Here is a 26,605-nt window from a genome sequence, read left to right on the forward strand (position 1 = left end):
GTTGCAGCGATGGAGGCCCATTCAGTGTCCCATATCCATGGCTACAGTGGTGCCTCATGTGACTTGTTAGTATGTGCTGCCGAGTCACATGATGCGCTACTGTAGCTAGAGAGGAAGTAGGATGTGTGGCTGATGAGCCCATCGCTAAACTACTGAGAATGGGTGAGTGATGAGGCGCTGCATCTACGCTATTATTGATTCTCTGCCACCCATGGGGGTTAGGGAAATGAAGCAGTTGGCTTTATTTTTACTGGAAGAAGGGCAAGGAGGAGAGGGGCGGAACCACGATACCACATCTCTGCCGGGGGGGGGGGATTTGGTAGTGGCAGGTTCTAGACTTTTCGCTTTAGCCAGCAAAAAGTCTAGAACCTGCCCTCGATTTTGGCACCATGCATCAAAAATAGCTGACAGTGGGCCTTGATGTGTGTACCAAAACAAACAAACCTAAGACTTCTGTAAATCATGGGCTCTCCACTATAAGCTTCATCTATAGACAAGCCCCCTTTTGAATACTGAAGGCAGCACCCCCTGCCCCCCTCCCCCACCACCACACTGGCGAACAGGGCACCCACAGCACCCCACCAGCAATCCCCATCACACACATCACACCTCCTCCCCACCGCTCACCCTCGCTGCTCCCCACTAATACTGGCTTCTGTACTAATGGGAGACCCTGGCAAAAGCATCTTTGAATTTGCTGTCTGGGTTTTCCCATTGGTCATTCCACTAACCAATGGGATCCCTTAAAATGGAGGTGTGGCATATGTGAGGGGATCTTCAACCAAGGTACTGTATCCAGAGGATATTAGTGTGTGGGACCTTTCGAGGGGACATTGGAGTGGAAACATTAATTTATATTTATGTTTATGTAAGTATATATGGTTAATTGAACACTTTATCTTAGCTGTGCTTTTATTTAACGTTTAACTCTTTTTGAAAATGGGTAAGTGGTACATCAGAACTCCTATACCCATTTCACCTGAGGGGATGGGAATCTGGGGGTCCCCTTGTAAAAAGGGAACCCCAGATGTCACCATGAACTCCCTCCCCCAGCCCACACCCACTGGCACGGGGCAGTCACACCAACCCTCCTCCTTGGCATCGGAGGTGGGGCTGAGCCCTTTGTCCATGCACTGGACAAGGGCTTTGCTCCCTCTACCCCCCCCCCCCCATATCAGGAACTTTGCAGGCTAGTATAGCTCAGGGTCCAGAGCCCCACACGATCCTGACTACAAATTCTTTGCTATAGGAGCCTGCATGGGTGCCAAATGGTTAAAGAGGCTTGGGAAAGGGGACCCCATGTAATTATTTTAAATGCAGAGAATAGGTATTTTTGTGATCCTTATACAGCAGTATTGCAGCTGTACAGCGATCCCCAGAAAAAACGTTGCCACTTGCTGAGGGTTTGTTTACTTACCACTGGCGTTGGCGATCCCAGACGTGCTCCCTACCAATCGCCTTCATTGCAATCCCGCCGCTCTGTGATTGATGAATGTGAAACAGCTGTTCCCAAACCCAATCACAGAGCCTGTGAAGAATGAAAGCCAATGTCGGCGAGACATTGGCATTCATTCAATCCCAAAGTGAAAGTAAGCGGGTACACAAAATACTGTTCACAGTACACTGGAATTAAGTGTCGCGCCATCTTGTAGCCAAAAAGTAAAAATGCACCCACATACACATAAAAATAAATACGTTTTTATTCTTTCTTTTTAACCCCTTTCACCGTTACCACATAGTTACCATGATAAAAAAAATACATAATTTAAGAAATTATATTTTTTTTTAATTTTTGTTTCTTCTTCTTCCCTGTAAAATACATATAAAATAAAATACAGTAATTCTTAGCAAAAAGTCCTGAAAGAAGGGGCAAATGAGGAAGAAAGAGGGATAGAGGGATTTAGTCCCCAAAAAGGGACCGTCCCCCTGGGACAGTTGGGAGTTATTACACTGTGCGAGGGGTTTTACCACAATATCAGTTACACTAACACCCCCTCCCCCCCCCAGTGATCTATTAGAGAAAAGGAATAGATTTCTCATGGGTAAAGAGGGTATTGGCTAATGATTGGAATAAAGCTCAATCCTTGGTTACAGCTCCTCTTCAACATACCATGCAAATTTGGTGATTCTAGCATGGATGAGGGCTTTGCTATAAATCACTTAAGTCAGCGCTGTTGACTTCAATGCAATTTCGCTAAACTGTTTCATCGAAACTTCACATTACCATTTGAGGTTCAAGAGAAATTCTCACGAGACTGACATGAGCAGTGGATAGTACTTACGCCTTGAGGAAAGTATCCACAAAAGGCTGTAGCAAACCTCACAGGCTTGCTTTACAAGAGTAAAAAGTCAGGAGATTTCCACTTCCAATCAAGGCCAGTTTTAGAGTTTATTAGATACACTTTAACCACTTCACCCAAAGGCATTTCTACCCTAACAGATAAGAGCGATTTTCACCTTTCAGTGCTCATCCCTTTCATTTGCCAATAGCTTAATCACAACTAATCACAATGAAATGGTCTATATCTTGTTTTTTTCACTACCAATTTGGCTTTTTGGGGTTGATATATGTTTTCAGTAATTACTTTATTTTCAATGCATTTTAAAGGGAAAAACAAGGAAAAATAAAAAAATACACGATTTCTCCAATCTCATCCCCTATAGTTTTAATATAAACACTGCTACTGTGCATAAAACCCACACATTTTATTTGCCTATTTGTCCTGGTTATCACAAGATTTTAATTATGTCCCTAGTATAAAGTATGGTGACAATATAGTATTTAGAAATAAGGGTGTATTTTTTGTTTGATGGTTTTTTTTTTACGATTTCACGCGCACAGTGGCAACAGCAGCACTGTCTGACTTATAATAATGTCCTGGAGACATTAAGAGGCACTAGCAGGATGTTTTTATAAGTCAGCTTGTCATAAAGTGGTTCATGTAAATTAACTTTAAAAAAAAGTTCACAAATTAACTTGCACATGAAAACAATAAAAAATGACAAATCAAAATTTGCATTTTAACCCAAACAAAAATTGCAAACCATCAAAAATTTTTTTTTTGCAAAGGGCAGGTTCATGCATACAGGAAATTGCATGCAAAAATTGCAATGACAAGTGTGAATGTTATGTGGCATATAGTTGCTTATAATACCCTTTAGGAAACACAGACATGACGACGACACTTTGTGCAGCATTAATGCACCTAATATGCATGTCTTACAAAATAAACATACTGTTTGTTCTATCTCTGACAGCTTATTATCATGTCTATGTATTTATACGCGATGGAACTCATTTATCTCTCCTAGCAGAATCTATGGTGACGGGGACACTTTTTTTTCATTTATTCTTGAAGCTTTCAGATGATAATTAAGTTGTGTCATATTAAAGAAAAAAACAAGTTAAAGTGAATATTAAAGGGAACCTGAGGTCAGAATAGTAATGAGACATATTTATTTCCTTTTAACCACTTGCTGTGATTGTGGCAGTATATCTACGCCACACGCAGGGGCGGATTTACCAGAAGGCACTGTAGGCACATGCCTACAGGCGCCTTAATTAAGAGAGGTGGCTCCCCTCATGTCCCCCTACCTACTGGGAGGCTACTTAATACTGGGGAAGAGGCACACCTGGCTCCCTATACTTGGGGGGGGGGGGGGAGTAAGGGGGCACATCTACTACCTAGATTAATGGGGTTACCAAATACTGGGGAAAATCTGGCTACCTAGTCAGAGTAGGAGGGATGCCTACCTAATATGGGGGTGTGGCCTGAATTGAAGGGTGGAGTTTAAGGCGCAAGAACGCCTGTTCCTACAGGCTCCTGAGCTGTAAATCTGGTTCTGGCCCCGCGGAAAGACTGTTCCCGTCCCAGAGGCATAGATATATGCCTCCCGCAACCGCTCACTCCTACAACCGCTCCCGCATTGCATTCTTGTTGCTGATCGTTAGAGGGGAGATCAATGAATGGGAACAAGTCCCCATTTCAAATGATCATCAGCATCAATGAGATGCCTGCAAACTTAATTAACCACTTAACCTTCCTGGTGGTAAGCCCGAGCTGAGCTCGGGCTATGCCGCGCAGGAAGATATCTCAGCCCCTAGTGGGGCAATTTTCGCTATTTAAAGTGCTGTGCGCGCAGCTAGCACTTTGCTAGCCGCGGGCACAGCTTGATCGCCGCCGCTCGGCAGAAAAGGGGCCCCCCCGCCAGAGCCCTTCGCTGCCCGGGCCAATGAGTTCCGGGCAGCGCTATGGGCTGGAATGGAGGCGTCTGACGTCAGGACGTCGGCTGACGTCCATGACGTCATTCCGATCGTTGCCATGGCGACAGGAGAAGCCAAACAGGGGAGCGCGTTATATACGCGTTCCCCTGTTTGCTATTGATGCCGGCAACGATCGCACTAGAGCAGGGGTAGGGAACCTTGGCTCTCCAGCTGTGATAAAACTAAGGTTCCCTACCCCTGCACTAGAGGGACACATGTACCCTCTAGTGGTGTTTCATGTAGCTACAACTCTGGTAGCTTTACATGAAACAAAAAAAAAACAATTTAAAAAAAAAAGGATTTTTGCCTATTTGGCAAAAAAAAAATTAACCGCCAGGGAGGTTAAGGACTGCAGTCATAAAACCCCTTAAGGACCAGAGCCCTTTTTTCCATTCAGACTACTGCAACTTTAACGGTTTATTGCTCGGTCATACAACCTACCACCTAAATGAATTTTACCTCCTTTTCTTGTCACTAATACAGCTTTCTTTTGGTGCTATGTCATTGCTGCTGCGAGTTTTAGTTTTTATTATATTCATCAAAAAAGACATGAATTTTGTCAAAAAAATGATTTTTTTAACTTTCTGTGCTGACATTTTTCAAATAAAGTAAAATTTCCTATACATTTGAGCGCGAAAGTTATTCTGCTACGTCTTTGATAAAAAAAACCCCATTCAGTGTATATTTATTGGTTTGGGTAAAAGTTATAGCGTTTACAAACTATGGTGCAAAAAGTGAATTTTCCCATTTTGAAGCATCTCCGACTTTTCTGAGCAACTGTCATGTTTCATGAGGTGCTAAAATTCCAGGATAGTATAAATACCCCCCAAATGGCCCCATTTTGGAAATAAGACATCCCAAAGTATTCACTGATTGGCATGGTGAGTTCATAGAAGTTTTATTTTTTGTCACAAGTTAGCAGAAAATGACACTTTGTGACAAAAACAACAAAAAAATGTTTCCATTTCTTCTAACTTGCGACAAAAAAAAAATTAAATCTGCCACACACTCACCATGCTCCTCTCTGAATACCTTGAAGTGTCTACTTTCCAAAATGGGGTCATTTGTGGGGTGTGTTTACTGTCCTGGAATTTTGGGGGGTGCTAAATTGTAAGCACCCCTGTAAAGCCTAAAGGTGCTCATTGTACTTAGGGCCCCTTAGCACAGTTAGGCTGCAAAAAAGTGCCACACATGTGGTATTGCCGTACTCAAGAGAAATAGTACAATGTGTTGTGGGGTGTATTTTTACACATACCCATGCTGGGTGGGAGAAATATCTCTGTAAATGACAATTTTTTGATTTTTTTTTTACACACAATTGTCCATTTACAGAGATATTTCTCCCACTCAGCATGGGTATGTGTAAAAATACACCCCAAAACACATTATACTACTTCTCCTGAGTACAGCGATACCACATGTGTGGCACTTGTTTGCACCCTAACTGCGCTAAGGGGCCCAAAGTCCAATTAGTACCTTTAGGATTTCACAGGTCATTTTGCGACATTTGGTTTCAAGACTACTTCTCACGGTTTAAGGCCCCTAAAATGCCAGGACAGTATAGGAACCCCACAAATGACCCCATTTTAGAAAGAAGACACCCCAAGGTATTCTGTTAGGAGTATGGTGAGTTCATAGAAGATTTTATTTTTTGTCACAAGTAAGCGGAAATTGATTTTAATTGTTTTTTTTTCACAAAGTGTCATTTTCCGCTAACTTGTGACAAAAAATAAAATCTTCCATGAACTCACCATACTCCTAACGGAATACCTTGGGATTTCTTCTTTCTAAAATGGGGTCATTTGTGGGGTTCCTATACTGCCCTGGCATTTTAGGGGCCCTAAACCGTGAGAAGTAGTCTTGAAACCAAATGTCACAAAATGACCTGTCAAATCCTAAAGGTACTCATTGGACTTTGGGCCCCTTAGTGCAGTTAGGCTGCAAAAAAGTGCCACACATGTGGTACTGCTTGCTCAGAAGAAGTAGTATAATGTGTTTTGTGGTGTATTTTTACACATACCCATGCTGGGTGGGAGAAATATCTCTGTAAATGACAAATGTTTGATTTTCTTACACACAATTGTTCATTTACAGAGAGATTTCTCCCACCCAGCATGGGTATGCGTAAAAATACACCCCAAAACACATTATACTACTTCTCCTGAGTACGGCAATATGACATGTGTGACACTTTTTTGCAGCCTAGGTGCGCTAAGGGGCCCAACGTCCTATTCACAAGTCATTTTGAGGCATTTGTTTTCTAGACTACTCCTCATGGTTTAGGGCTCCTAAAATGCCAGGGCAGTATAGGAACGCCACAAGTGACCCCATTTTAGAATGAAGACACCCCAAGGTATTCCGTTAGGTGTATGGTGAGTTCATAGAAGATCTTATTTTTTGTCACAAGTTAGTGAAAAATTAAACTTTGTGAAAAAACAATAAAAATCAATTTCCGCTAACTTTTGACATAAAATAAAATCTTCTATGAACGCTTCATACACCTAACAGAATACCTTGGGGTGTCTTTTTTCTAAAAAGGGGTCACTTGTGGAGTTCCTATACTGCCCTGGCATTTTACGGGCCCAAAACCGTGAGTAGTCTGGAAACCAAATGTCTCAAAATGACTGTTCTAGTGGTCTATGAGGGGGCGAATTTTGTGGAACCGGTCATAAGCAGGGTGGCCTCTTACATGACAGATTGTATTGGGCCTGATCTGATGGATAGAAGTGCTAGGGGGTGACAGGAGGTGATTGATGGGTGTCTCAGGGGGTGGTTAGAGGGGAAAATAGATGCAATCAATGCACTGGGGAGGTGATCGGAAGGGGGTCTGAGGGGGATCTGAGTGTTTGGCCGAATGATCAGGAGCCCACCCAGGGCAAATTAGGGCCTGATTTGATGGGTAGGTGTGCTAGGGGGTAACAGGTGGTGACAGGAGGTGATTGATGGGTGTCTCAAGGTGTGATTAGTGGGGGGAATAGATGCAAGCAATGCACTGGCGAGGTGATCAGGGCTGGGGTCTGAGGGCAATCTGAGCATGTGGGCGGGTGATTGGGTGCCCGCAAGGGGCAGATTAGGGTCTAATCTGATGGGTAACAGTGACAGGTGGTGATAGGGGGTGATTGATGGGTAATAAGTGAGTGTTTAGAGGAGAGAACAGATGTAAACAGTGCACTTGGGATGTTATCTGACGTTGGGTCTGCAGGCGATCTAATGGGGCAGGTTAGGGGCTAAATGGTGGGTGGCAGTGACAGGGGTGATTGATGGGTGGCAGTGACAGGGGGTGATTGATAGGTGATTGACAGGTGATCAGTGGGTTATTACAGGGAAGAACAGATGTAAATAATGCACTGGCGAATTGATAAGGGGGGGTCTGAGGGCAATCTGAGCGTGTGGGCGGGTGATTGGGTGCCCGCAAGGGGCAGATTAGGGTCTAATCTGATGGGTAACAGTGACAGGTGGTGATTGATGGGTAATTAGTGGGTGTTTAGAGGAGAGAACAGATGTAAACAGTGCACTTGGGATGTGATCTGACGTCGGGTCTGCAGGCGATCTAATGGTGTGGGTGGGTGATCAGATTGCCCGCAAGGGGCAGGTTAGGGGCTAAATAGTGGGTGGCAGTGACAGGGGGTGATTGATGGGTGGCAGTGACAGGGGGTGATTGATAGGTGATTGACAGGTGATCAGTGGGTTATTACAGGCAAGAACAGATGTAAATAATGCACTGGCAAATTGATAAGGGGGGGACTGAGGGCAATCTGAGCGTGTGGGCGGTTGATTGGGTGCCTGCAAGGGGCAGATTAGGGTCTAATCTGATGGGTAACAGTGACAGGTGGTGATAGGGGGTGATTGATGGGTAATTAGTGGGTGTTTAGAGGAGAGAACAGATGTAAACAGTGCACTTGGGAGGTGATCTGACGTCGGGTCTGCAGGCGATCTAATGGTGTGGGTGGGTGATCAGATTGCCCGCAAGGGGCAGGTTAGGGGCTGATTGATGGGTGATTGACAGGTGATTGACAGGTGATCAGGGGGGATAGATGCATACAGTACACAGGGGGGGAGGGTTCTAGGGGGGGGGGTCTGGGGAGAATCTGATTGCCTTGATGCGCGTGATCCCCGGCCCGGAAGAGTCCCAGGACCCAACGCCAATGTGCGTTACGTGGTCCTGGGGCTGCCACTTTGCCGCCGCCAATGTGCAGTGGGCGGTCGGCAAGTGGTTAACTATGCATGCATTACTTCCTGTTCTCATACTATTAGGACATGTTGTGGCCAAATAGTAAAATTACATGTGCATACATCAACCACTTCTGGATTTCTGCCTATACTACTTCATTTGCAGATCATGAGCGTAGATATGTGCATCCTATTGTTTGGTCCGCCACTTACAATCACGCATGTGCACACATGTGTTTCCATTGCTGTCCCGTTGGTCCATGATCGGTGAATGGGAACATGTGTTCCCAAAGCCAATCAAAGTGCCTGTATTGAATTAACACCAGCATCAGTGAGATTCCTGTGGTCATTCTAAAAATGAAAGTTAAAAACACATATACACTTCCTGTGTACTGTTCACAGTAAATAACCACAAAGGAGAAAAGAATCCCAATACACAGCACCACCCTGACACAATATAGAAATGTAATGAGAATCCTTATTGATCTATTATTCAATAATTAAAATTAAAACCATTTAAAATCATGAAAGGTGACAAGCAGGGTGGTACCATAATCCTACTAATATAATAAATGGGAAAGTTTGGATGTTTGGATGTTTGTTACTCGATCACGCAAAAACGGCTGAACGGATTTGAATGAAATTTGGCACACACATAGTACATTACCTGGAATAAAGTATAGGATACTTTTTATTACCATAACCAAAAAGAGACAAATACTAATTTCACTGGAAAATGTAAACTGCAGCCATTCTTACACTGTTACACTGGAGGTGTGTTTAGTTTCTAAGGGTAGAATGGTTAATTTGCATATATTCAGCAGTGATGCTCTGGGAGACATCTCAAGCTCACTCCAACCTGAATTATCGCAAATTCTTTCTGTTTTAAGAAAGCAAACTTTTGTTTTTCTTAACATCTTAGTAAGGGGGCTTTTAGGACCATTGTAGTCCATTACCAGTGGCGGCTCCAGCTTCAGATTTTTGGGGGGGCTCAAAGGGGGCACGAGGGCTGGCAGGCCGGGCTTGGGGGGGGGGGGGGGGGGGAATTTGCGGCACGCGGCGAAAAATTGGGCGTGGTCATGATGTCATGTGGGCGGGGCTAACTGTAATGTGGTTGTACCAGCTAACGTAGTTACATGGAAAAAAAAATCACATAATGACAGGTAGCCTTTCACCAGTAAATGCACATAAGAATCAGCTTTTCAGCAGTTAATGCACGTAATGACAGACAGCGTTTCCCCATTAAATGCACATAAGAGACAGCTTTTCACCAGTTAATGCACATAATGACAGACTGCGTTTCTGCAGTAAATGCACATAAGAGCCTGCTTTTCACCAGTTAATGCATGTAATGACAGACAGTTTCCCCATTAAATGAATATAAGAGACAGCTTTTCACCAGTTAATTCACATAATGACAGACTGCGTTTCCGCAGTAAATGCACATAAGGGACAGCTTTTCACCAGTTAATGCACATAATGACAGACTGCGTTTCCGCAGTAAATGCACATAAGGGACAACTTTTCACCAGTTCATGCACATAATGACAGACAGCATTTCCCCAGTAAATGCACATAAGAGACAGCTTTTCACCACTTAATTCACATAATGACAGACTGCGTTTCCGCAGTAAATGCACATAAGGGACAGCTTTTCACCAGTTAATGCACATAATGACAGACTGCGTTTCCGCAGTAAATGCACATAAGGGACAACTTTTCACCAGTTCATGCACATAATGACAGACAGCATTTCCCCAGTAAATGCACATAAGAGACAGCTTTTCACCAGTTAATGCACATAATGACAGACTGCGTTTCCGCAGTAAATGCACATAAGGGACAACTTTTCACCAGTTCATGCACATAATGACAAACAGCATTTCCCCAGTAAATGCACATAATGAGAGAACGTTTCACCAGTAAATGCACGTAATGAGACAGCGTTTCACCACTAAATGCACATAAGAGACAGCGTTTCACCAGTAAATGCACGTAATGACAGACAACCTTTCACCAGTAAATGTAGGTATTAAGAGACAGCGTTTCACCAGTTAATGCACATACTGACAGACAGTGTTTCCCTAGTAAATGTATGTAATGAGAGACAGCCTTTCACCAGTAAATGCACATAATGAGACAGCGTTTCACCAGTAAATGCACATAAGAGGCAGTGGTGGGCTGGGCTGGAGGCCCCAGGCTCAGGCCAGGCTGGTGGTGGGCTGGGGGCAGCTCAGGTCTGCCTGGTGGTTGGCTAGAGGCCCCAGGCTCAGACCTGGCTGGTGGTGGTGGGCTAGGGGCAGCTCAGGTCTGCCTGGTGGTGGGCTGGGGGCCCCAGGGGGGCAACTCAGGTCTGCCTGGTGGTGGGCTGGGGGCCCAAGGGGGGCAGCTCAGGTCTGCCTGGTGGTGGACTGGGCTGGAGGCCTCAGGCTCAGTTCTGGCTTATGGTGGTGGGTTGGGGGCCCCAGGGCAGCTTAGGTCTGCCTGGTGGTGGGCTGGAGGCCCCAGGCTCAGGTCTGGCTTATAGTGGTGGGTTGGGGGCCCCAGGGCAGCTCAGGTCTGTCTGGTGGTGGGCTGGAGGCCCCAAGCTCAGGCCTGGCTGGTGGTGGTGGTCTGGGGGCAGCTCAGGTCTGCCTGGTGGTGGGCTGGAGGCCTCAGGCCTGGCTGGTGGCGGTGGGCTGGGAGCCCCCGGTGGGCAACTCAGGCCTGGCTGGTTGTGGGCTGGAGGCCCCAGGGGCACAGCTCAGGTCTGCCTGGTGGTGTACTGGGCTGGAGGCCCGGGGGCAGCTCAGGTTTGCCTGGTGGTGGGCTGGAGGCCTCAGGCCTGGCTGGTGGCGGTGGGCTGGGAGCCCCAGATGGGCAACTCAGGCCTGGCTGGTTGTGGGCTGGAGGGCCCAGGGGCGCAGCTCAGGTCTGCCTGGTGGTGGGCTGGGCTGGAGGCCCGGGGGCAGCTCAGGTCTGCCTGGTGGTGGACTGGGCTGGAGGCCCCAGGCTCAGGCCTGGCTGGTGGTGGGCTGGGGGACCCAGGGGGGCAGCTCAGGTCGTCCTGGTGGTGGGCTGAGATGGAGGCGCCTGTCTGGTGATGGTGGGATAGAGGCCCCAGGCTCAGGTCTGGCTTGTGGTGGTGGGTTGGGGGCCATAGGGGGGGCAGCTCAGGTCTGGCTGGTGGTGGGCTGGAGGCGCCTGGCTGGTGGTGGTGGGCTGGGGACCCCAGGGGGGGGGGCAGCTCAGGCCTGGCTGGTGGTGGGCTGAGGGCCCCAGGGGGGGGGGGGAGCTCAGGTCTGCCACATCAGCATCACATATAAAAAAATAATAATTAAAGTTGGCTTGGCTGCCCACCCCACAGTAACCCACCTTGATTCCTCCTCCTTCTGCTGAGCTGTCGATGGAGGTCCTCCTGCGTCTCCGTGAGTCACTAGTAGTGAGTGACAGTCTGGTGGCTGGAATGAGTCCCCGGCGCCGTCGGAGTGAATAGCAGCAAGCCTCTCTGCTCTGCCTCTGAAGCTGGGCGGGTGGACGGGCAGGCCAGGCAACACGCTGCACACTGCTGCGTGTCACATGACGGACGTCGTCACGTGACACAAATGAGCCACGAACGTTCCCTTGCCCATGCGTGGCGCCTCTGTATACAGATAGACTGTATATATACCCGGGCAGGGGCGGGGTTCCTTCTGACAGCCAGGCCAGCCCTCTTCCTTCCTTCTTCTGAACCGCGAGTACTGACTTGCGGCGGCCGCAGCCCGCGGGGTGGCTTTGGGGGGGGCTGGCTAGTTGACAGCTGGGGCTGAAGCCTGGGTAAGCCCCAGTGTAGCGCCGCCACTGTCCATTACACACTCCAATGAGTTCTGGGTCACCATGAGCTTTCTGGTTAGTCTGCACCTCTCGGTATTACAAGCCCTACTGCATAGAGCCAAATTAATCTATGCCATGCACTGATTAGGATCAAACAATCCAAAACAGTCTGTATGCATGTTGGATTATTATGGCTCTGTACAAATTAACAAGCTGACACATCATTGCATTCCAGCGGTTCTGGAGGTGTGTTTAGCTTGTAAGGGTAACAATGGTTAATTTGCATATATTCAGCAGTGATGCACTGGGAGACATCTCAAGCTCACTCTAACCTGAATTATTGAATTATTGCAAATTCTTTCTGTTTTAAGAAAGCAATCTTTTGTTTTTCTTACACTGTTAATGGTAGGGTTCTCAAACTTTGCACAGTTGGTCGTTGGGTGACTAAGATTATTATTCAGAAAAGTGGTTGGAGCCTATAAAAGCCAATCAAAATTCACCTATTGATTTTCAAGGGGAATATTTACATTTCTGCTATTCTTGCAATGTTTATGGCACAAGCCTCAAACCTGGTATAGTTGATCATTGGGTGACTGGGGTTCAATTTCAGAAAGGGGGTGGAGCCACAAATAGCCAATTGGAGCCACAAATAGCCCCCCCTTCCCCCCTTCAATATCAGAAAGCCAGCACAGCAGCCATTTTGCAGTCTGTGTTTGGCTTCTGTGCGAGGCAGATCAGGGAGAGTGTGCTGTTGACAGGGTGAGCCTTAGATAGGCCTGTGTTCTGTGTCCTCAGTGCAGATTCTTTCTGCTGCCACATTGTCCTGAACAGCTAAGCCCTTCTTAGGGCTGGTACAATGTTTTTCTTACTGTTGTATTGCTACTCTTTGTCCCGTGCACAAGTTAGCTATTGGAGACAGGTCTGTTGGTCCTAGCAGTGCATTGACCATAACCCCAAAATCCTTCAACATCACTACTGGCATCTAGTATCCACTACTGCCTCCTGTATAAGGCCTCGGTGCAGAATCAGTGTTTTTTTAGTCACTTAACTTTAAGTGAACTACCTCAGCCTGACCATGTAGGCTGAAAAACCACAATCGCCTGCACTCCCACGAACATGCGCACAAGCACGGCGGCCACTCACACCACTATACAAAAACTGCTGCAGAGAAGACTAACATTTATGTCCTGGAGGTGTCAACTAGCAAAAACAATGGATTTGCTCATCTGACATTATCACTAAAGCTCTTTGCAGTTGTTTGTAGTGCATTTAACGCAGTGTTTCGTCTGTCAGTGTGAACCGGGCCTAACCCTTACACTACCGTATTGTCGTGTACACACGCCAGACGTTTTGAAGCACTTCTACAAATTTAGGAATGTACTGTGATTTCTGCCCTTTAGCGATTAAAACATGACTCTGCATCAACTATATCATTTTTGATGGGACTTTTGCCATGGATCACCCTCCGGCATGCCACGGTGCAGGTGTTGGGCCCTTTGAAACAACTTTTCCATCACTTTTGTGGCCAGAAACAGTCCCTACAGGTTTTTTAAATTTAACAATAACAATAACAATAATATTTATATAGCGCTTTTCTCCCTGGGGACTCAAAGCGCTGTGACCCTGCATTATGCAGTCTCAAAGGCTAGGGAAAAGAGGTGAGTTTTTAGCCTTTTTTTAAAGCTGTCCAGAGAGGGAGCCTCTCGTACTGATTGTGGAAGTGAGTTCCATAGAGTAGGGGCTGCGTAGGAAAAGGCCCGAGCACCAAATGTTAAGTGTACCCTGGGAATAACCAGCTTCATCTTGTTGGCAGAGCGGAGGGTGCGTGGAGGGGCATAAAGTTCCAATAGATCTGCTATGTACCGTATTTGGGTCCCATGTGGTGTAGAGCCTTGAATGTCAGCAGGCAGATCTTAAAATTGATTCTCCATTTTACTGGTGACCAGTGAAGAGTTTGCAGTACTGGGGTGATGTGTGAGCTGCGGGGGGCATTGGCTAGGAGTCTGGCTGCAGCATTCTGTACTAGCTGTAAGGGGCGCAGAACCTTTTCTGTAGATCCGATTAACAGGGCGTTGCAGTAGACTAGGCGGGAGGATACAAATGCGTGAACCAGGGCAGGTAGGTCTTCAGCTGGAAAAAGGTGTTTGATTTTCGCTATATTTCTTAGATGGAAGAAGGAAGACTTGACGACAGCTGATATCTGCTGTTTGAGTTTTAGATTTCCATCCAGAATCACCCCAAGGTTTTGCACAGAGTCTTTATACTGTACAGTATCTCCCCCAATTGCTAGTTTGAGGTGGTGAGCGTTTTGAACTTTATTTATCATGTGTGGACCACCTACCACCAACACCTCTGTTTTGTCAGAGTTCAACCTCAGCCAGCTGGTGTTCATCCAATTTTGTAAATCCACTAGACACGCATTTATGGATGCTGATGGGTCTTGGGTGCCAGGCTTGAAGGACAGATACAGTTGTGTGTCATCTGCATAACAATGGTATCCTAGGCCATAGTTCTGGATTATTTTGCCCAGTGGGAGCATGTAGACTGCAAAGAGTAATGGTGATAGTACAGAACCCTGTGGAACTCCATAGGGAAGTGGCACTGGATTTGAGTAGTGTGTGCCCAGACATACTTGCTGTGTCCTGCCAGATAGGAAGGTCTGAAACCAGCTAAGAACAGTACCCCTTAGGCCAAATTTGCCTGCCCTTTGAAGTCTATAGCGGTTCGCCAGATTCGCCTGTTCACAAACTTTTGCGGAAATTCAAATTTGAAGTTTGCGAACTGGAAATTTGTTGTTCGGGCCATCACTAGTGTTAGGTACTAGGAGGGGAGGTTAGTGTTAGGCACTAGGAGGGGAGGTTAGTGTTAGGCACTAGGAGGGGAGGTTAGTGTTAGGCACTAGGAGGGGAGGTTAGTGTTAGACACTAGGAGGGGAGGTTAATGTTAGGCACTAGGAGGGGAGGTCAGTGTTAGGCACTAGGAGGGGAGGTTAGTGTTAGGCACTAGGAGGGGAGGTTAGTGTTAGGCACTAGGAGGGGAGGTTAGTGTTAGGCACTAGGAGGGGAGGTTAGTGTTAGGCACTAGGAGGGGAGGTTCATGTTAGGCACTAGGAGGGGAGGTTAGTGTTAGGCACTAGGAGGGGAGGTTAATGTTAGGCACTAGGAGTGGAGGTTAGTGTTAGGCACTAGGAGGGGAGGTTATTGTTAGGCACTAGGAGGGAGGGTTAGTGTTAAGCACTAGAAGGGGAGGTTAGTATTAGGCATTAGGAGGGGAGTTTAGCATTAGGCACTAGGAGGCAGTGGTGCTCAGCAGAGCTCGAATATTCGAGTAGCTCGAATATTCGAGCTCTTTTTCAGCTATTCAAGCTCGGTATTCGAGCTCCGAATAGCTGGAGATATTCGAATGGGCTATTCGAGTGAACTCGAATAGCACATTCACTATTCGCGCTATTCGAGCTAACAGCGCTATTCGAGCTCGAATACCGAGCTCGAATAGCGTCACAGCCCAGATTGATGTCCTTAGAGCCAATCAGAGGGCTCCCAGGCCCTCTGACGGCAGCCAATCACTGAGGGGGACCCTGGCCAGCCCCTACCCTATAAATAGCGGCCGCCATGTTCGGTTTTTCCGTCCTTGCCTGACTTTGTACAGAGATAGATCTGCTCCTTTGTGCTTTGGCTTAGCAAGAGCTTTATTGTGGTCATTCACCTAGCGTTTTTGCTCACATACACCTCCTATATACACCTATATTGTTGTTAGTTAGATAGACATTGTATTTTAGTTAGTAGCTTGTGTGTTACTAGAGAGCCAGCTGCTGCAGGCAAGCTTACACAACTTTAGGCCTCAGGGCCTGCCTGTGTGGGCAGCTCAGCTGTTCTCTCCTGTCCTCTGTTAGTTTATTTCTTCTCATCTATACCAGTATTTCTGCTGTCCTTTACTAGTACTACTGAGTGATTGTATTTTGTACTGTAGTTATATAACTGTACTAGGACTAACTAGGACACTCACTGTCACTGTTTGTTCATAGCTCCTGCATGTGACCGTGTGTGTGCGTGCACTGTCTGTAGTGTACACACACTCTATTTCCTTCTGATTACTGATTCATTATTGTAATTTCTAGTTGTACTTCCTGACTGTTACTACTTACTTACTGTACTAGGGCCACTCACTCAGTCACTGTTCATAGGCTAGCTTCTGCGCGTGTGTGCGCGTGTGTGTACTCACTGTCTGTAGTGTACACACACTCTATTTCCTTGTGATTACTATTGATTATTGTAATTTCTAGTTGTACTTCCTGACTGTTACTACTTACTTACTGTACTAGGGACACTCACTCAGTCACTGTTCATAGGCTAGCTCCTGCGTGTGTGTGCGCGTGCACTGTCTGTAGTGTACACACACTCTATTTCCTTGTGATTACTACTGATTACTGAATCTGATTAAGTTGTAATTTCTAGTTGTACTTCCTGACTGTTACTACTTACTTACTGTACTAAGGACACTCACTCAGTCACTGTTCATAGGCTAGCTCCTGCGCGTGTGTGCGCGTGCGTGCACTCACTGTCTGTAGTGTACACACACTCTATTTCCTTGTGATTACTACTGATTATTGTAATTTCTAGTTGTACTTCCTGACTGTTACTACTTACTTACTGTACTAGGGACACTCACTCAGTCACTGTTCATAGGCTAGCTCCTGCGTGTGTGTGCGCGTGCACTGTCTGTAGTGTACACACACTCTATTTCCTTGTGATTACTACTGATTATTGTAATTTCTAGTTAGTGTACTAGGGGACACACTCACTGTTCACTGTTCACACTTACTGATTACCGATTATTGTATTTTGTATTTGTACTGTACTAATCAGTTAGCGATCTAATCACTTAGTGATTAGTGTCACCTCACCCACCAACCCACTCCATTAAAGTACCCCACTTTTCACCCGCCCCTTTAAAAAACTTTTGTGTTTACGCCCAAAACATCTAAGATGTCTGGAAGTGGCAGCCAGCGCGGTTTGGGCAAGGGGAAGGGCAGCAAGGGAATCAGGAGGAGAGGGAGCAGCATTGTGGCAAGCCGCGGCCGCGCCACCATGCACAGTTCCGCAGCAGCAGCAACAGCGTCAGTGGCTAACATTCCTCCTATAGCCACTGGCCGTGGACGCCTTGGGCGCCGCCCAGCAGGAGCATCTGCAACTCACGCTGCAGAGACACAGCAGCAGCAGCGTGTAGCACCTGCTCCGATTTTCCTTCAGCCGGGTCGGAAACGTCCCATTGAGGAAAAGGATGCAGACACTGTGGTGCAACTGATGACGGAGGATGAGCAGCCCGCCATCAGCTCTGCATCCGAGGCCTGCACCCTCACCACCACCACCACCACCACCACCCCTGTTCGCAGCAGCCGCCCAGCAGGGCCTGGGGAGGAGGCCAGTTCACCGTCACTCGCCGACCTGTCATTCAGCAGTCTTTTGACCCCAGGCATCATGAGTAAATTGTCTGCTGTTGTTGGCGATCTTGAGGAGGAGATGCTGATGGGCACTTTGGGGGATGAGGGATTGGACAGCAAGACTGTGGCGACAGTCAAGCAGCCCATCCATGCATCAGGAGAGGAGTTTGGGGGGTCATCATCCCAGCAGGACATGTTTCAGGAGGGGGAGGATGATGATGACACGGTGACAGACAGAGACTGGGTGCCACCAGCTCCAGGGGATGTCGTCATCAGCAGCTCTGAGGAGGAGGAGGAGGATGCGCTTGTGGGCCTTGCAAGGAGGCGCATCATTGCAAGCATTGGCAGCAGTAGGCAGGTCCCACAGCCTGCTGGTGTCTCAGGCTCAGCAGCAGCAGCAGCAGCAGCAGCATCTGCCAGTACCACCACCAGCCGCACCCAAGCCCCCCCCCCAACCACCACAGGGAGACAGGCAGCAGCGGTTCCATGCCGTAGGGGGTTGTTTTTGTCACCAATCTGGCGCTTTTTCACCATGCCCACTGTGGACAGCAAGTACGCCACTTGCAACCACTGTCAGCGGAAGTTGAGCAGAGGTGCAGACCCCTTAAAGTTCAGCACCAGCTCGCTCATCAACCACCTTGCTGCGAAACATTTCCACCAGCATGAGGAGTTCCAGAGGCTGAAGGCATCTGGTGCTGGCAGTGGCACCACACCCATCACTGCACAGCCTTCAGCAGCAGCAGCAGCAGCAACAGCAGCCACCCGCCCTTCTGCTCCTCCAGCAGCACCAGCAGGAGTGCGGAAACGCACTGCTCCTCCCCCCTCTGCAACTCCTGCCGACGACACTGAGGCCTGTTCTGGCAACCAGTCCTCAGTGGCCTCCTCTGCTGTGTCTGCTGATTCCCGTGCCAGCAAATGGCCACGCCAGAGCCTTTTGAGCGAGTCCTTCCAGGGGGTGGTTAGGGCTCTGCCTCCCAGCAGCCGTCGCGTGCGGCAGCTGAACGGCTTGCTGGCACGGGCCATGTGCTCCCAACTCCTGCCGTACACGCTCGTGCAGGAGGGGAGCGACATGCGTGCGCTGCTTGCTTGTGCAGCCCCAGACTGGCAGCTCCCCAGCAGACGCTTCTTCGCCCGCAAGGCCATTCCTGCACTGCACCGCTTTGTGATGGCCAATGTGGAGCGAGGGCTGGAGTACGCGGTTGGTGAAAGGGTCCACGTCACCATGGACTCCTGGAGCAGCCGCTTCGGGACAGGCCGCTACCTGTCCTTCACTGTCCACTGGGTCAGCTTGGTGGAAGGGGGTGAGGATGGGAGAGCAGCAGCGGGCACAGCAGCAGCAGCAACACAGTGGGTGGTGCCACCCCGCAGGGTCAGGGGAACTGCAGCAGGTTCCTCCGATCCTCTGCCATCCTCCGGCACACCTGGCCAAACCCCCCGCCTCAGCAGCAGCGTGAAAGCCCGCCACTGCCAAGCGCTGCTGCACTTGGTCAGCCTTGGGAAGACCAAGCTGACGGCAACCCATGTGTTGGCCAAACTTCAGGAGCAGGAGAGGATTTGGCTGACCCCCAGAGGCCTCAGAGTCGGAGAGGTGGTTGCCGACAATGGGGCCAATCTGGTTGCCGCAATAGACAGGGGAAACCTGACCCACATCCCCTGTCTTGCCCACGTGCTGAACCTGGTGGTGCAGAAGTTCTTGCGCACCTACCAGGGGATGGGCGAACTGCTGGAAACGGCAAGGAACGTTGTGCGTCACTTCCGGCGCTCGGCTGCAGCCTGTGTGAGCGTGGAAGACGTGCAAAAGGAGCTGGAGCTGCCACGCCATCGGCTGATCCTTGACGTTCCGACTCGCTGGAACTCCACCCTGGCGATGTTGGAGCGTCTGGTTGAACAGAAGCACGCTGTCAACCAGTACCTTGCCCTGGCCACTGTTTCCGCCGTTCAGAGAAGGGACAAGACCAGCAACATCCCGTCCATCGTCCCCGATGATGACTGGAGGCACATGCAGCAGGTGTGCTTAGTGCTGGCTCCCTTTCTGCAGGCCACTAACATGGTGAGCAGGGACCATGCTATGGTCTGCGAGTGGGTGCCCCTGGTTTGTCTGCTGAACAGGTCCCTCGATGCTTTGCTGGAACAGGCAGCAGCAGCCTTGGACCAGCAGGAGCGGCAAGCAGCTGCACAGTCCACCTCTGAGGGGGAGGAGGAGGAGGACTTGGTGGAGGTCCCTGACCTTGCTGCTGATGAGGGGGATCAGCACAGTGCAGCTGAGTTGGTGCGGGGGTGGAGAGAGGATGAGGCTGAGGAGGGAGAGGAGGAGGATGAGGACAGCACTGCCGCCGATGTGCCAGCACACGTGGCCCGCCTCTTCCCAATGGCAGCGCACATGCTGACGTGCCTGCGCAAGGACCCCAGGGTGATCCAGATGAAGCAGAGGGAGGACATCTGGATCAGCATGATGTTGGACCCACGCCTCAAGGGGAAGTTGAGCCAGTTCCTGCCGCCTGCAGGAGGAGACCCAGCGCAACAAATAAGGAGCTTGCAGCAGGCCCTTGTTGAGCGCTTGGAGGAAGCCTTCCCCCAGCCTTCCACCCCCACTGTCCAGCCAGCACAGAGGCAGCAGCAGGTGCCTGCATCCAGCAGCAAGCGCCCCACAGACCTGCTGTCTCTCAGCAACGAGCTCTACAGGACTGTAGAGGCTCCGGCAGCAGTGACTAGATAGGAGGTGCATGCAGCAGCATCCTCCTCCGGTCACAGCCAGCGCCTGACCCGAATGGTGGCTGACAACATGGGGTCCTACAGCGGGCTTGACAGCGATGCCCCTGTTGATCCCATGGAGTATTGGATCAAGCGCCTGGAGATCTGGAGCGAGCTGGCGCAGTACGCCCTGGAAGTGCTGTCCTGTCCCCCTTCCAGCGTGCTGTCCGAGCGCTGCTTCAGTGCAGCTGGTGGCGTGGTCACCGAGAAACGCTCACGTCTGTCTCACAAGTCTGTGGACAGACTGACGTTTCTCAAGATGAACCAGGCGTGGGTGGAAGGCGAGTTCCTGGCCCCTGTTGTCGGCGAGAGGGGAACATGAACTGAAGAACCATCGTTAATGTGCCTTACCACCCTTTACCACCTCCTGGCTCCTGCTCACTAAGCCAGCCTGGTTCACTTTGACTATTACCTCGCCTGCAGCCACACATTTTACACCTACAGTGGGCTGCTGTGTACTGTCCTTCTGCTGTCTGTCTGTGTTTCCCACTGTCAGGGTACACAGATTTACCTTCTGCTGCCACTCTGCCACCAGCTATTACGTCAAACAATAGCTGCTCACATAATTACTCCTCCATTCCTCCTGCTGCTGCTGCTGTCTGTCTGTGTTTCCCAACACCAGGGTACACAGATTTACCTTCTGCTGCCACTATCCCACCAGCTATTACGTCAAACAATAGCTATATATCTGTGTAATTTGTTTTACAAACAAAACCAAAAAACCATTAAAAAAAAGGTTTAATTTTTCTGAGGTGCCCGGGTTGAAAACTGTGTTGTTCCAGTTGTGTATTGGACACAATGTGGGCTGCACGACCGCTGTCTGGGACCTCCTGTTGTGTTTATTTACGCCCTGGTATCACCGCTAGGTACCAGGGCTATTATGTCACGCTGCCTGCCTGCTGCCACACTCACAATACTCCTCCATTCCTCCTGCTGCTGCTGCTGTCTGTCTGTGTTTCCCACTGCCAGGGTACACAGAATTACCTTCTGCTGCTACTCTGCCACCAGCTATTACGTCAAACAATAGCTGCTCACATAATTACTCCTCCATTCCTCCTGCTGCTGCTGCTGTCTGTCTGTGTTTCCCAACGCCAGGGTACACAGATTTACCTTCTGCTGCCACTATGCCACCAGCTATTACGTCAAACAATAGCTATATATCTGTGTAATTTGTTTTACAAACAAAACCAAAAAAACCATTAAAAAAAAGGTTTAATTTTTCTGAGGTGCCCGGGTTGAAAACTGTGTTGTCCCAGTTGTGTATTGGACACAATGTGGGCTGCACGACCGCTGTCTGGGACCTCCTGTTGTGTTTATTTACGCCCTGGTATCACCGCTAGGTACCAGGGCTATTATGTCACGCTGCCTGCCTCATTGACTGCCTGCTGCCACACACTCATCCTCCTCCTCCTGCTGCTGAATTTACATCCTGCTGTCTGTGTGTTTCCACTGCCAGGGAGCACATACAATGGCGCTTCCAACATGCGTGCGCCACCAGCTATTTGTTACGCTCAAAAATAGCTGCATTTCTTTAAAAAAACAAAAAAATTATATATACTTTTTATTAATACTGTGTGATATTATTTTTAGAGGTGTCCGGGTTGAAAACTGTGTTGTCCCAGTTGTGTATTGGACATGATGTGGGCTTCACAACCGCTGTCTGGAACCTCATGCTGTGTATTTACGGCCTGGTACCACCGCTAGGTACCACACAGCCTATTATGTCTCGCTGCCTGCCTCATTGACTGCCTGCTGCCACACAATCATCCGCCTCCTCCTGCTGCTGCTGCTGAATTTACCTCCTGCTGTCTGTGTGTTTCCACTGCCAGGTAGCACATACAATGGCGCTTCCAACATGCGTGCGCCACCAGCTTTTTATTACGCTCAAAAATAGCTGCATTTCTTTAAAAAAAAAATATAAAAGAGAAATAAGTGAAGAAGAAGAAGACGATATAGAAAAAGAAGAAGAAGAAGAAGGAGAAGAAGGAGAAGAAGAAGAAGGAGAAGAAGGAGAAGAAGGAGAAGGAGAAGAAGGAGAAGAAGAAGAAGAAGAAGAAGAAGAAGATGAAGAAGATGAAGAAGAAGATGAAGAAGAAGATGATGATGAAGAAGATGAAGATGAAGAAGAAGAAGAAGAAGAAGACAATATAGAAGAAGAAGAAGAAGATATAGAAGAATATATAGAAGAAGAAGATATAGAAGAAGAAGATATAGAAGAAGAAGAAGAAGATATAGAAGATAAAAAAGAAGAGGAAGAAGAAGAAGAAGTATATACAGTACTGAACAAAATTCTGGACACAACTTCTCTTTCCACCTTTTTTTTTTAAAGGAACATCCCCACATAATCACTTACTGTTGTTACTAGGAAAAAAAGATGTTTCTTGCATCATTCACCCTCAAAACAAGTGTTGGAAGCTATTTAAGGCCAATTCGAATAGTCAGCTCGAATAATGAGCTCGAATACCGACTCGAATAGTGAGCTCGAAGTCCGAGGTCGAATCGAATAGTAAAAAATATTCGACTCGAATATTCGACTGAATTCGAATAATTTACTATTCGAATTCGACCAAACTCGAATAATAAAAAGGGGTATCCGAGCATCACTACTAGGAGGGAGGTTAGTGTTAAGCACTCTGAGGAGAGGTTAGTGTTAGGCCTTAGGAAGGAAGACTAGTGTTAGGCATTAGGAGGAGGGGGGGGGGGGGGGTTATTATTAGGCACTAGGAGGGAGGTTAGTGGTGTTAGGCACTATAAGGAGAGGTTAGTGTTTGGCACTAGAAGGGTAGGTTAGTGTTAAGCACTCTGAGGAGAGGTTAGTGTTTGGCACTAGAAGGGGAGGTTAGTGTTATGCATTAGGTGAGGGGGGGTTAGTGTTAGGGACATGGTGCAGGGTTAGTGTTAGGCGTTAGGTGGGGTGATAGTGTTAGGCACTAAGAGGCGATGGTCAGTATGAGAATAGGGGCCAGGTAAATCTATAGAAAAATATCTATCAGTAATGTCAGTTACCAAAGGGAGGTTAGGAGGGGAGGTTGGTTTTAGGCACTCTGAGGAGAGGTTAGTGTTAGGCATTAGGAGGGGGAGGTTAGAGTTAGGCACTAGGAGGGAAGTTAGTTTTAGGCACTATGAGGAGAGGTTAGTGTTTGGCAATAGAAGGATAGGTTAGTGTTAGGCACTATGAGAGGTTAGTGTTTGGTACTAGAAGGGGAGGTTGGTGTTAGGCATTAGGTGGGTGGGTGGGGGGGGGGGGGCTTGTGTTAGGCACTTGGTGTGGGGTTAGTCTTAGGTGTTAGGTGCGGTGATAGTGTTAGGCACTAGGAGGGGATGGTCAGTATGAGAATGGGGGCCAGGTAAATCTATAGTAAGATATCAGTAATGTCAGTTACCAAAATTTTTACTATTGACAACACCCGGTGGTATTGCAATAGGCACTCTGATAAATATGCCTGACGGTATTAATATAACAGGACTATAACTTGTTCCCACGCCTTACCTTCGCTCCCCCATCTCTCTATGCTAATAACTCGGCTCTCTGATCTGTCTGTTGCGTTGCCATGCCGTTAGGAGACCTGCTGATATTTCCATGTAGTCACAAACAATGCGCCTTTCCCCGGCATTAAGACAACTTTGAATTCCCCGTGATCTCGTCGGGCTTATCTGTCACTCCATATTAAAGGGCATAGCATTTAGCATCAGCCAAGCAGCCGACAAATCTGAACAGCAGAGCATTTAGAGAAAGTCAAGGCACTTAGCCGGGGTTGGCCTAGCTATAAATTCCCATTTCATACAGTGGAAAAATATCAAGGCAATAACTATATTAGCGAGAAAAGCTCAGTGATGGAACTGATTTACATATAAGGCTGTGGCCTGTTTATTTTTAAAGATCCTCTTTGCTTTCACATTTTGTGCCCCCCATTGCCACACTTGCCCTTCCAGTAGTACAGAGTGTGAAAGGGAAACAGTAGGGAATATAGGAATGCAAATCCACACGTTTGAAAAAAAAGGGCGACCAGAAAATCCGATAGTAGAATATCGGTAAACCACCGATATATTCAACTATTAAAGTGGAAAAAACAAAAGTAAAATCTCGAGATTTGACTTCAGCTAAATCCAAGCTTATGCTCACACTGAACCCTCCACTACCGAGACCTAAACTTACCGAGCCCCCCACCGTGGACGCCTGACCCTAACTATCTCCCTGGATGCCAACCTTTACCCACCACGGCTCAAACGAACACTATCAAACCAAGTGTTCTAAAATGACATGTACAAATAATGTCTAAGTAACTGTGTAAACATTTCCCTACTTTTCATGTTAAATATCAGAGCAAAAGATTTTATTCATTGGCCTCAATTCATAAAGCATTCCCGCATTCGGTAATGCTGAAAACAGCAGACTTTACCGAGCACTTAGCAATGTGTCAATTCATAAAAGCTGTTACTGCATTAAAAAACTGAAATTACCGAGCAGGGAGGAAAATTACTGACTTGGCTGTAGTTACCTCCAACACATGTCCGTAAGTTTTCAGCAAATGTCAATTCATAAAGCCTTCAACAAGCGGTAAGCCAGAAGATAATTACCGACACCTCTGGTGAGGTCTTAACAATGCAGAGTGCAGGGAGCCAAAAGTCTGTGCGAGTCATCTGTGCAGGGAGCTGAAGTCTCTGTGAGTCATCTGTGCAGGGAGCCAAAGTCTGTGTGAGTCATCTGTGCAGGGAGCCGAAGTCTGTGTGAGTCATCTGGGCAGGGAGCCAAAGTCTCTGTGAGTTGTCTGTGCAGGGAGCCGAAGTCTGTGCGAGTCATCTGTGCAGGGAGCTGAAGTCTCTGTGAGTCATCTGTGCAGGGAGCCGAAGTCTGTGTGAGTCATCTGTGCAGGGAGACGAAGTCTGTGTGAGTCATCTGTGCAGGGAAGTCTGTGTGAATCATCTGTGCAGGGAGCCGTAATTACAGCTTGTAACAAAAGAGAGATATCACCACACTTCTGCTGTACCGCTCAATGGGCTGCGGTAATTTACCGAACTTCAAAGGCAGCTGTGAAAATCTTCAAAAATTAGCACACAAAGGTCTAAAATACCGAATGTGGTATTTTCCCTCGCAGATTTATTTACCGCAAAGCCTTTTGTGAATTGAGGCCATTGTGTGTAGATTTTAGTTCGGTTGGAATGTCTCATTTGCAAAGGTATGAATCTCTGCAGTCTGACATGCTAAGAACAGTGTAATATGAAGCAGAGTTATATTAAAAGCCTGGCAGGTGTCAGGTTTCACATATTATTACAAATGTTTATGTTGCACATAAGATATATTTCCTCTGCTTTCTACAGACAGCTCTCAGAGACAGGCAGCTGCTGAGAGCTTTCTCTCCCACACAGGGTTAACAAATGTAGTGTGAGGGATTCCCCCACCCTTCATGATTTAGTCTCTTAGATTTTGGCATCACTGAAGTGTGAAAGAAATTTGATAACAGTAAACAAAGAGGTAAGCATTCAAATGTATACACCTGTACTTAGCAGCACATCTCAATGGAAAACAAACAAACATGTTGATCAATAGAGTTCCTTTAATCCTCCTAACCCTGTGGCTAATCTTAACCATCCCCGCCCCCTTACCCCCCCCCCCCCCCCCCCCCCCCCGCCCTCCCACACACAGACACACACACACACACACAAAGACAATAATTACTGGTGGTAAGCATGGGAGCTTTGTATGCCTGACAAATATCCGGAGTCGTGGCTGCCGGCGGCAGGCCCCAATTCCCAATATTTATCAGGCTCCTCCAAATTTCCCCGCCTACTGATAAAGCAATGGACGGCTATGGTGGCAGTCAAACTTCCACCAAATTTTCTGCTCCCCAAATGCACTGCTATATCCTGCAAAATGCTTTTGAAGACAAAAGAATACCCTGAAAATCCCACATGATCTGCTATATTTTACCTGATTACTTTTTTCGCTGGAGTGGTCCTTTAAGGACAGTCTCTTCAGAGTTCCCTCACCAGTGATGGTGAAAGATGCCACCAAAATCCATTATTGTGGATTTTGGTGTAGGACCTTGCTTTGCCTTTTGACTCTGTTATTGGATTGTTGCCCGGACTGACCTTTGAAATTAATCTTGAACTAATATTGCTTTATCCCTTGGTGCCGTAATATTCTGATCTACTGTATATGAACCCTTGATTGTTACTGGATCGGCTAC

Source organism: Hyperolius riggenbachi, chromosome 1 (assembly GCF_040937935.1).
Source record: "Hyperolius riggenbachi isolate aHypRig1 chromosome 1, aHypRig1.pri, whole genome shotgun sequence".
In the NCBI taxonomy this organism is placed as follows: domain Eukaryota; kingdom Metazoa; phylum Chordata; class Amphibia; order Anura; family Hyperoliidae; genus Hyperolius; species Hyperolius riggenbachi.